This window comes from Emydura macquarii, unplaced genomic scaffold (assembly GCF_026122565.2).
Source record: "Emydura macquarii macquarii isolate MOO-44397 ecotype Brisbane River unplaced genomic scaffold, CSIRO-AGI_Emac_v2 contig_938, whole genome shotgun sequence".
NCBI lineage: Eukaryota > Metazoa > Chordata > Testudines > Chelidae > Emydura > Emydura macquarii.
In genome coordinates this window covers 1-14,655 of record NW_027131075.1, presented here as the reverse complement: position 1 = coordinate 14,655, position 14,655 = coordinate 1, and the positions used below count along the sequence as shown (strand labels likewise).

Here is a 14,655-nt window from a genome sequence, read left to right as displayed (position 1 = left end):
AGGGTTATAAGGCATAGCCAGCATGGATTTGTTAAGAACAAATCATGCCAAACCAACCTAATTTCCTTCTTGAAAAGGGTACTTCCCTACTGGATAAAGGGAAAGAAGTAGATGTCATATATCTTGGTTTTAGTAAGGCTTTTGACATAGTCCCACATGACAGTCTCAAGCAAGCTAGGGAAATGTGCTGCTGAGTCTGGAACAGAGAAATTAACCGTCCATGACCAGAAATGACACACACCAGCCCGGAGAGTCATCTCAGGGGAACCCAGAGCAAATTGCAGGCCATTTAGATAGGGATCCATCACCCAGTGCTGAGATGCAGCCTCCTCTGGGGAGCAGCACTGGGATTATTCAAACAGGGGGGATCCCTCACCTGGTGCAAGGAGGCAGAGGCAGCTTTCGTACCTGGGAGACCCACTGGAAGCTGATGTTACCTTTGATCAGAAACTCCATTGGCTGCTGCATTTCCGTGGAGGCGATTGTGCACCAGAAGTTCTTACAGGTGGCAATAGAGCAGTCCTAGAGGCAGAAGGATATTGCCGGGTGAGGCAGGGCCATGAGTGTCTGGTCTGTCTATACCAGGGGTCCATTCTCCAACCCAGTCCCCCACTCACTGTCTGTGTTAGTGCCAAGGGGAAGGGGCTGCTAGGACACGCACCGGCCTGTCCTCACCAGCAGGGGGCACTTGCTCATCTGCTTCACAAAGTTCTTGGCACTGGGTATTCCTGCCTCACTGTCACACTGAGCCAGCTGGGGCTGGGGCAGGAGAGAGACATGGTGTTAAGGGGGGTAAGAGAGGGACATGGGGTCTTTCCCCTCTAGGGGGCACTAACTTCAATCCAGCTCCAGGACAGGAGGCTGGCTGGCTGAGCAGGTGGGAAAGGGACATGGGGCCTTCCCCTTGAGGCAGCCTATCCCAGCAGGGGGCGCTGTAGGGTGCAGCAGGCATCACTAGGCCCATCACACACACACACAGGCACGGACAGCGAGAGGCAGGTACCTGGGAGGGGATGACCTCAGAGGCTTCCCACACCCGGATCCCGTTCAGCTCCACGGCGAACCGGAATGTGACTGAGACGGGGACACGTCGCTGCCGCAAGTCCTTGATCTAAAAGAAACACACCCCGCATAGGAAGCTGCAGGAAGAGAATCCAGGAGTCCTGTCTCCCTGCCATTCCCCCATCCCTCACTCAACCCACTAGATCCCGCTCAGCCACTTCCACTCTCTCCCCCTGCTCTGAGCCGCCACCTCACACTCACCGCGTACCGATGGGTCACTGTCACGCTGGCCCCCACCTCCTTGGTGGAGAAGTTGACGTACTTGGTCAACTGCTCGAGGCTGGGGGAGGAAAAGGATGGCAGGAGTGAGAGAGACGGAAGTGTGACGGATGGGGCTGGGGAGTGGCAGGGAGTGCCATGTTCAGAGGGGGCGCTGTGCTGCAGGGAGGGGCTCAGCAGGGGGCGCTCTCCCCTCACAGTCAGTGCTGGCCCTGATGCCCCAGTGTGGAGCTAGGGGGCGCTGTGCTGCAGGGAGCGGGGGGGGGGGGACGGACTCAGCAGGGGGCACTCTCCCCTCGGGCTCTGCACTGACCTATCTGGTGAGGATGATGAAGATGCCGTACTTGACTGGCAGCTCCGCCCGGTGAATCATGCACTAGGTGATGGGGCCGCCATTGTCACTGGGGGGAGGGAGGGCAAAGGCGAGAGATGTGAGCAGACGCAGCCTGTTCATTGTGCAGGGAACACACACGACGACAGGGCAATGACCTGCCCCACCCCAGGCACCGCCCCCTCCCTCTAGCCCTCACCCTCCTGGCCCTGCACAGCCACCTCACCTGCTGGCATTGGCCATGATCTGCAGTCTGTCCCCCAGGTCGGCCTCAGAGGAGACATCGAAGGCGGCAACGAAGACAACCTGGAAAACACACACGGGGTGAGAGAGCCTCTGGGATCAGGGCCTGGGGAACTGCCAGAGACTGTGGGGAGGCAGGCACAGGGATCGGAGGAGGGGGACTGTTTTATGAACTTAGATGGGATAAATGGGCCCAGAGAGTCAAAGGTGCTAACGCAACCCTGTCCCTGTCCAACATTAATCAGGGATATCCTGGGTTGGGATCCAGAGACCTGAGCTGGCTTCGTGCCATGGCCACACCCCATTAAACATCCTTTAATTACAGACACAGAGAAGAAATTGCTATAGCCTTTTCAATATGCCGTGTTCAATAAGGCTTTTGTCTTCACCCTCTGCCCTTTGCCTCTCACTGGAGACAATGTTGGTTATTTTCTCTTTGCTTATTTAGGGAAAAGGAAGTAGGGGCAGCAAAGCAGAAAGGTGAGTGAGAGAGAAGCTATTGTAAAGTTGGAACTGGAGAGACTGCAGGTGGCAGATAAAGAGAGAGAACGTCAGAGAATCTTGGAGCTAAAACAACTGGAGAGGAAAGAGGAAGGGGAAGCACATCTGCAGGCTCTGGAACTGAGAACCCAAGAAGCCAAGAGCCAGAAAATAAACCTGGAGGACAAGGTGAGAGCGTGAAAGCACTGATTGGACTTGCTAGTAGAACAGATTCTAAATCCTTCCCACCTCTACAAAACTCCACCAATAGGAACAATTGTGTCCTGCATACCGAGACAGGCGATGTTGCAGAGTGTTTCGCTACCTTTGAGAACCTGTGTGTGATTCATCAGATTCCTGATGACAAGAGATTCCCCACTTTGGTTGCAAAGTTATCTGGCAATGCTCTGGATACATTCAATGAAAGGCCAACTGAGGATGCTTTCAATTATTGCAAATTCAAAAAATGGTTTCAAAACTATTTCAGATTACCTCTGAACCACATAGAGTGAAATGTAGAAATCTTCAGATAATATGAGTAATGGGGAATCAGAGAATCAGAGAAGATTAGGGTTTGAAGGGACCTCAGGAGGTCATTCAGCTGAATTCCCTGCTGAAAGCAGGACAAACCCCAGCTAAATCATCCCAGCCAGGGTTTTGTCAAGCCAAGCCTTAAAAACCTCAAAGGGTGAAGATACCACTACCCCCATAGTTAATCTTTTCCAGTGCTTCACCACCCTCCTAGTGAAAAGATTTTCCTAATATCCAACCTAGACCCCACCCCCGCCTGCTCCCCAGCCCACTGCAGCTTGAGACCATTGCTCCTAGTTCTGCCATCTACTACCACTGAGAACAGCCTAGCTCCATCCTTCCTGGAACCTCCCTTCAGGTAGTTAAAGGCTGCTATCAAATCCCCCCCACACTCTTTTCTTCTGCAGACTAAACAAGCCTCATTCCTTCAGCCTCTTCTCATAAGTCATGTGCTCCAGCCCCCTAATCATTTTCGTTACCTTTGGCTGGACTCTCTTGAATTTGTCCACACCCTTTCCCTAATGGTGGGGCCAAAACTGGACACAATACTCCAAATGAGGCCACACCAGTGCCAAATAGAAGGGAATAATCACTTCCCTCGATCTGCTGGCACTGTTCCTACTAATGAAGCCCAGTATGTTGTCAGCCTTCTTGGCAATAAGCGCACACTGTTGACTCATATCCCGCTTCTTGAGCACTGTAATGCCCAGGTACTTTTCTGCAAAACAGCTGCCTGGCCAGTCAGCCCCAGTCTGTAGTAGTGCATGGGATTCTTCCGTCCTAAGTGCAGGATGCTGCACTTGTCCTTGTTGAACCCCTTCAGGATGAACAATTTGATGGGGAAATGGGTGAAAGGCAAAGGGGCTGCAAGTTTTGAAGCAATGTTTGACCTGGTTGCCCTGCAGCATTTCCTAAGCATATGTAAAGATGATGTGAAACAGCGTCTATGGGACAAAAATGTAGGCACTGTGGATGAGATGGCATCTCTAACTGATGTCTTTGAGCCTACCCAGGTATCCATTGAGAGTAAACCACAGTAAAAGTGGTTTAAATCAGGTGGGAAGCAGGGTTCTCATTTTATCCCTAGGAAGGAACAGGGTGTCCGGGAGGTTGGTCAGTGACCTCCCCTCAACCATTCCTCCAACCCACACCCCAAATCTCCTGTGAAAAGAGAAGAGTCCAAAAAGATGCTATCACTGTTATTCTACTGAGCACTGGAGCAATACATGCCCTGTGCTGAGAGGAAATGGACAGCCAATAGCCCATGTGAACGCTGCTGTCCTGAGCACTGAAACTCCGCAGGCACCTATTGCTTACACATGGGTTTTGTGAGATTGGCCTCTGCAGAGCCAGACATGGGGCACAGGAGGGTTGCCAGGGTTAATGGCAGAGTGAGTCTGGGGTGGAAGGACACAGGGGGCACAGAATTCTCTTTTCACGCAGCGTGTAGCCCCAGATGTCAGCATATTGTCCTGGGCAAGTGGCAGAAAGTGTAGCTGTGGGTGGAATCAGGGGCCCTGTGCCACCATCTCGAATTCATGTGGTGCGGGATGATTTGGAAAGGGTTTTGGCTGTGGGAGTGATGGAACACCTTCTAGGGGACATTAATTGGGAATGACTTTTGCCATGTAGCTCAGGCTGTTAAGACATTCACCCACAGCAAAGAGGAGGATCAAACTGGGACCCCAGAGGGAAGGGTTGAGGCTGTTGAGGAGCTGCTGAGGAGAACGGAGGAAGTCTTTTTAATTCCTCTGCAGCAGGGGAAAGCTGCATGCTTCCAGGTGGAGGGAGGCGGGAAGTTGAGCCCAGCTCCTGCACTGCAGCTGGAGTAAGGGGGGGGGGTGGGCAGGGTCTATGTATGCCTGTCAGGTAGAGAACTGTCCAGGTGTTAGCTGCCAGCACATTGCAGCTGAACAAAGGACAGATCTCAATTTAGAGAGCATAGAGAGAGGTGTCTTAGAGGGCAGCCCAGAGGAGGAAACAGGAGAAGGAATAGTGAGAGTGCAGGAATGTCTCCTCACTGCTGACTTTGGGGAGGATGCCCAGGACAGAATAACTGATTCAGCATCTGTGCGACCCAGGCACTCAACCTGTGACTCAGATTTTGTGAAGGAGCTGTGTAACTGGCCTCCCGGAGGTGAGCAGTCACACAACTGACCTCTTGGGGATAGAGAAGGGATGATGGAGGGTGTCCCCCCATCCAGGTTTTCAGGACGCTGTTCTTGATGTGCTTGTGAAATTCCCTCTGTCTCTTTAAGAGAGGATGCGGAACCATTCCTACTGAAGGGACAGCTGTCTGTGAAAATGCAAAGGACCCATCTAGCAGAGGGGAAGAGGGATTCCCCCCAGGCTGGCAATACACAGGAAGCAGCTGTGGGAGAGAAAGCTGCTTGGAAAACGTGCACGATCATAATCCAGAGAGCACGGATCACAACCCTCTAGGAAAAAGGGGCAGGGAAGGTCCCAGTGCTGGAAGCGGGGATCACAGGGTTACCTCAAGAGGGGAGTTGAATATTTTGAATGGGTATAATCCTGGGGTTGGGAGACAGCTCCACAGTGGACTATCGAACATGAAGAATCCCCCTACACCCTTCCTTCAAACCCTGGAGTGCCAGCAAAGATGCTATTGCATTGAGAATGCATACGGAAGGGAACATGGAAGGGTAAGAAAAATCCATAACCGATCAAATGCTAAGGCTAAGGAAGGCGTTGAAAGACACAATGGGCATTGAACAAACTAGACTGTCTAAACAGAAGGCATACTATGATAAAGATACTTGGAAAGGCCTACCTGTGATGAAAGATTTGGTGTTATTGTTAAACCTCATGAATGATAAAAAGTTGTATGCCAACAGTAAACCTTATACCAAGGAATTTTGTATTGATGGTAAATCCTATGAAAAGGTGTAAGAGGCATGATTTTTGGAAAAGTTTTTGAACATGCTAGGAGTGCTAAATAAGAACACATCCTGTGTTAAGAAGGCCTCTGGTAATACTGCTTCTTAGCTAACGCCAGTAAACAGGCGTGAAGCTTGTCACAGCAGAGAAACCATAATAAACCTGGTCTGCTGTGTGGAAGAGGAAACTGAGGCACACCACCACATGCCATTAATCGCTACACTGTAGAAAACATTAATATCTGCATTGAGTTAAGATCAGGTGGAAAAGGAAAATGGTACAGTTACAAATAAGAGAGGTTTTCCAGCAGCCCAGAGAAGGCATACTGGCTAACTAAAGTAAAGGGGAGGTGTAGTACACAAAGAAACAGTCTGGAAACCCCATATCAAGCACTGTCATGTATTGATGATATGTTCAGTACAATGCATGCCTTGTGAGGTATCATTTTGAAAATCTTGATCTGTTGAATATTAATAACCAGTTGGATTGTGTGTGCTACTGTTGTACTGAATTTATGAAGTTTTGCTATGTGTGTGTTACTGAAATATGTTGTGAGGTGGGAAATACCCAGAACCAGCCATTCAGGTAGAACAATGGAGTAGCCAGACAGCGTTAATGGCTCACCAACACCCATCAAGGAAAGAAACGACTATCTCAGGAACTCTTCACAATGAAGGTTTCTCAGAGAGCACGTACACAATGGACACTGCTTGACCAATGAGAGCAGAGCCCCACCTCATAACAAAATCTTTCTAGCAAGTTAGAAGAAACTATAAAAGAAGGGATGAGACATCATCACTTGGCCTCTCCTCTTCCCTCACCCCCAGTTCCAAAATACCAGGAAGAAACATCTTGAGGACAAAGACTTTAGACTGGGGAGAGTATTCCCAGGCTGGAAAAGAACCCAGGGTGTGTATTGAGAATCTCCAACCTGCTTGTACCATCTGTCAAGGTGAGACACTGCTTGATTCAAATCCTGTTTAGTATGTAGAACTCAGACTGCGAATGTATTTTGCTTCTTAAATAACCAACTCTGAGCTTTAAGCCTTCTACTTATAATCATTTACAATCTATCTTTCTGTAGTTAATAAATCTGGTTTTATTTACCTAAAACTGTGTATTTTGATTGAAGTGCTTGGGAAATCTCAGCTCACTTTACAAAGGATGGTACGTGTCCTCTCCACATCGAGAAAGGGATGAACTGGGTAATGAACTTACACTGGCCAGGCTTCTGACCAGTGAAAGATGGGTACAGCTCTGGGGTGCAAGGCTGGGAACCAGGATGAATTGGTTGGAGCCTCCTTATTCTTGGTTCATAAGTGGCTGGGGAAAGCATTCATGTAACTCAGCTGGGTGTGTCCCTGTCTGCAGATGTCTGTGTAAGTGCAATACCTGCTAGAGGTTTGTGGCTTGACACAGCATCACAGTGTGAGAGGGAGGCCAGGTTTCTTAGACAGAGGGCTCAGCAGTCCCACAGATTGCACTCCGGGATAACCCGTCACACCCAATTCCCAGAAGACAAAACCTGGCAAGCACACGAGTGGGGAAAGCAAAGAGCAGCACAGAGAAAAAAAATACAGCTTCTGTTGCTGCTGCTGATTTGCACTTTCAGCCTCACTGTTGGAGAATCCCGGGATCAGCAGCTTCAAACTCTGGCAACGTGTATCACTCTCGGGCTGGTGTGGGCCCTGGATTTAGTTGCAGTCCTGGGCACAGGATCACAGCAGTGCTGTACAAATCACGGGTTTGGCAAGCTCAGCCAGATGCTTCTTAGACAGAGGAAAGCAGGAAAGAGATCAGGAAGGGAAGAAATAAGGCGGGAAGGCAAATAACCCATGGCAATGTTTGGGATTTTGTTCGAGCCGGGGTTGTGGTGGTGCCAGGTGGGTCCTTCTTTCTGGCCCTGGTCCATCGGGTCAGGACAGCACTCAGGATCCAGATGATGAAAGCCCACTTGTGTCATGCTGAATCCCAGGGGACGGAGGAGGGGCAGCCATGATGATGGTGCTCTCTCCTTCCCCTTCTTTCGTCTTTTACTCAGCCGTGGCCACCTCCCTCTCCCCAAAGCTTCTGTTAAGGACCCCAGAGGGGAGGGGAACAGCCCCCTTCCTTCATTATTTTGTCCTCCAGTGAGGCCTGATTTCCAGCCCCCCAGTTCTGGTGACTCCAGTCCTGGTATGAACTTCCCCCAGCTCCCGAGTTATCTCAGGGCTCTTTGCACTGACTCGCCGGGCTCCCCTGGGCACTTACCCCATGACATCTCGTTGTTAACTGAAAGGATGGTGGTCCGCTTTCCCTCGTGCCCGGCTTCCACGGTCAGGTAGCCACCATGAGCTGCGAACAGCAGCAACGAACTCAAGCTATAATCTCAAGCAACGATCAATGGTAACTATACCTGACAAACTGCAGAATATTGTGTATGTGTGTGTAGATCTATTAACATATTTGTGTTTTTCCTATAATAAATGTGGCATAATGCTTTGTCCGTCGGAATAAGAGCCTGCTAGCCTTTTCTTTTATAAGTGTTACATTTTGGTGGAGAATGCGGGCAAATCCCTGAAAACGCAAGAAGAAGGATCCGCCCCAGAAAAAAGAGAACAAAATATAATCAAGACAAGATGACAGTCATGTCTGCAATTGATTGGTGATCAGTGATCACACAGGAGCCCTGAGGCAGCGTGACACAGCGGGACACATAGAGACACATCAAAATTACAAATTATAAAAGAATGGGTGAGATTGTAGAGCTTTGGGTAACGTTCTGCGTAGCATCAAAGAACGTCGGTGCACACCCAACAGAGACCCTACTCGCCCTCATGCCTGGCTTCCCTGGCCAGGTAGCTGCCATGAGCTGCGAACACCAGCAACGAAATCAAGCTACGATCTCAAGCAATGATCAGGACTGGTAACTATACCTGACAAACTGCAAAACATTTGTGTGTGTATGTATGTGTGTGTAGGTCTATTAACATAATAGTGTTTTTCTCATAATAAACGTGGCATATTGCCTTGTCCCCCTGAATAAGATCCTGCTTGTCTTTTCTTTTATAAGTATAACATCGTCACAGGCGGTGCTGGCACTGAGAACTTCCCCTTTCTGCTCACAGCGAGGCTCACACTTAGGGGCAATCACAGGCCCAGGGATGAGGCCAGGGGCCGCCCCTACCTTGGCTCCGCTCCAGAAGATGGGGTGGTTGACGTGGCAGGTGCTGTTCCTCTGAGTCTGCTCCTCAGAGGCCGGGGCCGAGCTGGACTTAACGGCCAGGGCCCTCCTGTTGGACTGATACAGGAAGCCGGCCAGTGAGAGACGGGGCCCATCACTCCTCCTGCTGAGCCCCCCGCCTGTCCCCTGCAGCACAGAACCCTCTGCCAAGCTCCTCCGCCTGCCCCCTGCAGCACAATGCCCCCTGCTGGGCCCCCCGCCTGCTCCCTGCAGCACAGCACCCCCTGCTGGGCCCCCTGCCTGCTCCCTGCCTACTCTCACACTCCTCCCATGTCCTGCCTCTCATGACTGCTGCATGTGGTGGTGGGGTTGTACCTGGAGAAGCAGGACCCGGCGGTAGGACAGCATGGCCGGGTAGAAGAAGCACACCGTGGTGCTGTAGGAATTCTCCCCACGGTTCTGGATGGAGACGGTGGGGTTGAGTTCAGGGGTGACCACCACCACCAGGGTGCTCGTGCTAAGAGGGAGAGAAAGCGATGAGATTTGTCAGAGCAGTGCCTTGGCAGCTCTGCAAACTTCCTCCAGCAGTGCCCAGCCCAGGACGCCAGTGCTGTGAGCTTCCCATAACAGTGCCCAGAGAGGAACACCAGCTCTGCAATCTTCCCCAAAATCTGCCCCCCATCCCAGGATCCTTCAGCACTGGAAAACTGGCAAGATCTCCAGCTGGATGTTGAAGATCTCAGGCCTGATGGAGCCAGACGGGTCACACTACAGAAGGTGTTTTTCAGGGGTTGAGTCGGTGACTCACCCAGAGAAATTGAAGGAGATTTCTAAGTGGTCATCGCAGCATCTATCTCTGCCTCAGTCCTTCTGAAATGGGAGCTGGGGAGAGACCCAGGGGAGCAGGGGTCTGGGTGGGTGGGGAGGGGGATGCAGCACCATCTGCTGGAGCAACACTGCAGGGACCCAGTAACCTCCAGTTATCCCAGCGCCTCCCGAGCCCCTGCACTGGGAGACAGCTAATTCCATCATCAGTCCCGCTCCTGCCACACACACCCTCCTCCTTCCCTGCCCCTCCGCCTTCTGCCTCCCTGCTCCAGCCAACAGCAGAGTCACACTTCCAGGGCGCCAGGGCAGGAGGAGTGGTCGGCTCATGGGGGCAGAGAATGGGGCACAGGGCCTTTCCACTATATGGGGCGCCAGCCTTGATACAGCCTCAGGGCAGAGAACTGGCTGGCTTCCATTGGGGAGAAGAGGCCATGAGGCTTTTCCCATTGAGAGGGCTCTGGCCAAAATAAAATATTGATTTTTGCTAAAAAAAATTCAATTTTTTTTTTGCCAAAAATATTTTGGTTTTTGCCCAAAAATGTGGGGGTTCTTGGGGAGAAGCTGGAATGTTCTCATGAAGGGGATCCAGATCCATAACCAAGGCCAACAAGGCATTCATCTCCGTCACCCTCTAGTGGCTGCATTTGTAAAGGGGTTTAGGAGGCTGCTTGCTTTCAAACACCAAGGTCACTGGCTCCATCCCTGCAGCAGACCCACCGCGGGGCCTGGCTCTGGCACCTTACCAAGCCTGCTGTCATCAGGGGAGAGTCCTCACTCAGGATGGGTGTGAGGCAGTTGGTGGCAGCGATGGGCTCCCCTGTCAGGGTCTAGTTGAGGCGCAGGGTGATGGGGGTCAGGCTGTCCCCAGGGCAGAGCTGGGGAGACAGAGAGACACGTCGGGACCTGTGTGGAAAGGGGGATGGGTGGGAGCCAGAGAGAGGTTTGTTCACTGGGTGAATTAGGAACCAGGGGAGGGTTGGAGGGGCAAACACAGAGTGAGAGGAAGGAGATGGGTCTGCCCCACACTCACGAGTAAGATTATCCAGTACATCTCACATCTCGTCTTGATGCCCAGCTGTAGCACCCTGCTCAGGAAGGGGCTGTTGGAGTCGAAGAGGGCTTGGATCTTCGTCCGCCCGGGGTCCAGGGTCAGGCTGTACTGGATGCTACTGGGGATCATGTTATATAAGGGGGAGGGGAAACAAGGGACAGAGCGAGACGGAGCGTGGGAACCTCCTAGAGAAATAGGACACGGGGCCTTTCCCCTCTAGGGGGCGCTGGCTCCGATCCAGCCCCAGGGCAGGGACTGGCCGGCTCAGGAGGGAGGGAAAGGTGGGAGGGTTTGGTCTCACGTAGGCGGTCCGTGGTGCTCTTAGTGACGGTGAAGCAAACTTCTGCCATGCTGGCCTCTGTGTTGAGCTGCTCCTGCCCCTGGCAGTCAAAGGCCGAGGTGGAGATTGTGGGGGGCTGGAAGCTGATGGAGACCCTGACTCTGAGCACCGGCTGGGACCTGCCATGGAGGGAACAGAACCATCACCCAGCCGCTCCCAGCAATGGAGCCAGGCCCCCTCCCTGCCCAGAGTCTCCCATCCACCAGTCACAGCACCCCAGGATCCAGTCACGGCACCCCAGGGAGACGAGTTATGGACACACATCTATGCCAGAGGAGATGGGGGGAGGGCAGGGAAGGGAGCAGCAGAGCTGTCATTGTGCCTGTGATGCTGGCAGACCAGGTGTTGGCACACGGCAGGGCAGGAGGCCTCACCGCACACTGACGGATGCACAGCTGGAAACCAGCCTGGCTCCCCCACATGTTAGCATTGCTAAAACAGATGTTACGGTGGTAAGAATGTGGTTAGTGTTTAGACTTGATGAAATGCTTCTCGGAGGCAGCTTGAGTTGCTCTCACTTGTAACCTCTGTAGCCCCCGGTATAAAGTTATAGTGAGTCGTTGCCTTTTAAACCTCCATAACTGTCACTCATCAGCCAGAAAAGGAAGCTTCTCTAATGCAAAAAATGCTGGCTTCCTACAGAAGGTGTTAGCTCCTGCCTGAGGAGAAGGCCTTTCAAACCAAAGGAGCCATTGTGAGACATTGAAGAAGGAAGACTTTGGTAACTGTATTTCTTACTCCCTCTAGGAAGAGGAGACCTGCACATGAACTCGTCCCATCAGCCTGGGCTCTAGGGAGAAGGGGATAAAAATCCCTGACAAGCAGAAACTTATGTTCTTTGTGCTGCCTGGAATCTAAAAGAGCAAGAATCACAAACCAGAAGCAAAAGCCCCCCAACTGCTTAGCCTGGATTAGCCCTAAAGGACACAGAAACTTTGCTTATTATAGAAGATTCTCTTACCTTTTGGAACCTGAGATTGTAGCTCAGTTGTGTGCGTACATTACCTGCTTTAACCTTGTATATAACTCTCTTGGTTTTTTTTAATTTAGTTAATATATCTTTAGTTAGTTTATTACAGGATTGGTTTGAGATCTGAGACACAACTGACCTGGGATAAGTGACTGGTCCTTTGGGACTGAGAAGAACCTGAATATTGTTATGATTTTTGTTATAAGGGACCATCTATCGCAAAGGCAGACTTGCCTGAGTGGCAAGATAGACCGGAGGGCACAAGGGGGCTGTCTCGGGCTCCATGATAAGGCTGTTATAGTGCCTGAGGAGTTCACACTTGTTACGTGGTTGGTGAAATCTAATGATAGAGCACACAGCCAAAGTGCGGTATGTGCCCTTGCCATTTTCCAGCAAGCAGAAGCAGACAGACAGACACACACACACAACCATGTACTGGTGCTGTCTGTGATTGTCGTGTGGAGCCATGGAAGGGCACAAAGTAACTCAGTGGCTTTCTACATTTCCAGTTTACTGTATCCATTTCAGGAGTCTGATTTGTCTTGCATAACCTGAAGTTCCACCTCACTTAAAAATTACTTGCTTACAAAATCAGACAAAAAAATACAAAACTGCCACAGCACACTATTACTGAACAGTTGTTTAATTTCTCATTTTTACTAATTATGAAATAAATCAATTGGAATACAAATACTGGACTTACATTTCAGTGTATAGTATATAGAGATGTATAAACAAGTCATTGTCTGAATGGAATTTTAGTTTGTACTGACTTCACTAGTGCTTTTCATGTCGCCTGTTGTAAAACTGGGCAAATATCTTGATGTGTTGATGTACCCCCTAGGAGAGCTCTGTGTATCTCCAGGTGGTGTTGAGAGCCACTGGAGTAACTCTCACCTCAGCAGCAGGACCTGCCCCTGTGCTCCCACTGCAATGTCTGGCAGTCCATCCCCTGTCAGGTCTGTCCCGCCACTGATGGCCTGGCCAAAGTAATGCAGCCTGCTGGGAAACAGTGACCCCGCCATGCGCTGGGGTCAGAGAGAGCAGTAGGGGGTGGGAAAGGTGCTGCTGTACTGTATAATGGGCACTGGGGGCCATTGAGCCCCTATAACAGCCCTTCAGGAGGGAGCTGGGCTCACCTGTCTATACTGGGAACTGATGCCTCTCTTTTCCCCATGGAAGATGTACAAAGCCCCATGATTGTCGTTCTCCATGGGGGCCCCAATGGCCACGTCCGTCTGTCCATCCCTGCTGATGTTCCCAATTGCAGACATGCTGGCGCAAAGCTCCCAAACCTCTGCCCCATCTGTCCCTGAAGTGTCTTGATACAGATCAGTGTTGGCCCCTGGAGGGCAGATTCAAAGACACATGTTGGGAAAGGATCAGTGCCCCCTTCAGAGACCCTTCTCTGTTCTCTGCAGCACAGCGCCCCCTAGCACCGCACTAGGGAATTGGGCTCAGTACTGACTGTCAGGAGAGAGCATCATCACTGAGCTCCCCACACCTCCTCCGGTTCCGGCAGCACAGCGCCCTTTTGTGCTGGACTGAAGCATTGGGGAGATCTCTGCCCAGCAAGTCATGTAATGGGATCCCGGCCACAGATCTGTCCAGCTACACCATACGCCCCAGTTCTACCCCCCTCCTACCTGCTGGTTAATCAGACAGATATAGACATGCCCTCTATTCTGAGGTGTATGGTATGTGGGAGCTCCGATTAGAACCAGGTCCGTGTTCCCATCTCTGTTGAGGTCCACAGTGCACAACATGTCCCTGAAATACGAGCCGACCTGGAGAGGTTCCGTTCTTTTTAGCTGCTGTGTTTTGTGGGTGCGGTGACAAAGGAGGTAAGCGCTGGGCTACATTCCTGGAGGGGCTGGGAATTGTGTCCAGCCTTTGGACACAAATTGTCCTCCGCAAGACTCCTGGCTTGGGCTAAAAAGTCCATGTACTACACGAGCAATAATCATGCGCTGATCACAGCAACTTTCTAACTTTGAAGTTAGGGAGGGAGGAAAGTCAATGCTGAAGCAGGGGAAAAATGACTTGACCAATAGATACCATGGTAACAAGGTACCCCTCCCTTCTATGCCTCCCCTCACCATGAAGACAAAGAAGGTAATAAGAAGTGCTTCCTCAGACAGCAAGCCTGTTAAAGAAAGCTTGGGATATCTTCCCCCTTTTTCTTCGCTTGCAATTGGTTCATTAAAGAAATTTATGGTCATTCCTGCTGTCAAGATAACCAAATTCACGGCAAAAAAGCATATACCAGTAGGTTAAGTGGTAAATAACAAACAGGGGTGGATATAATTATATACCTCCCATAGCTATTAATATTCATTATATAACCATTTATATCACAAAATAGGGATTTTATGGGGCGTTGTAAAAGTGGGTGTGTTTACATATTATTTTAAATAAAACGTTGTAAAGTAGTGAACTCAGGGCTCACTTCATTGGTCGCGAGGTGAAGGGATCGAGTCGACTAGAGGCTATAACCGAATAAACGAGCCTTATCACTCCACCCAGCTCAATTTCTCTC

The 14,655-nt window shown here is 50.8% G+C and overlaps 1 pseudogene; it reads right to left on the bottom strand.

Moving 5' to 3' along the window:
• Positions 1-372: 372 nt before the first annotated feature.
• Positions 373-13,930, bottom strand: LOC137149998 (integrin alpha-X-like; annotated as a pseudogene).
• Positions 13,931-14,655: the final 725 nt, after the last annotated feature.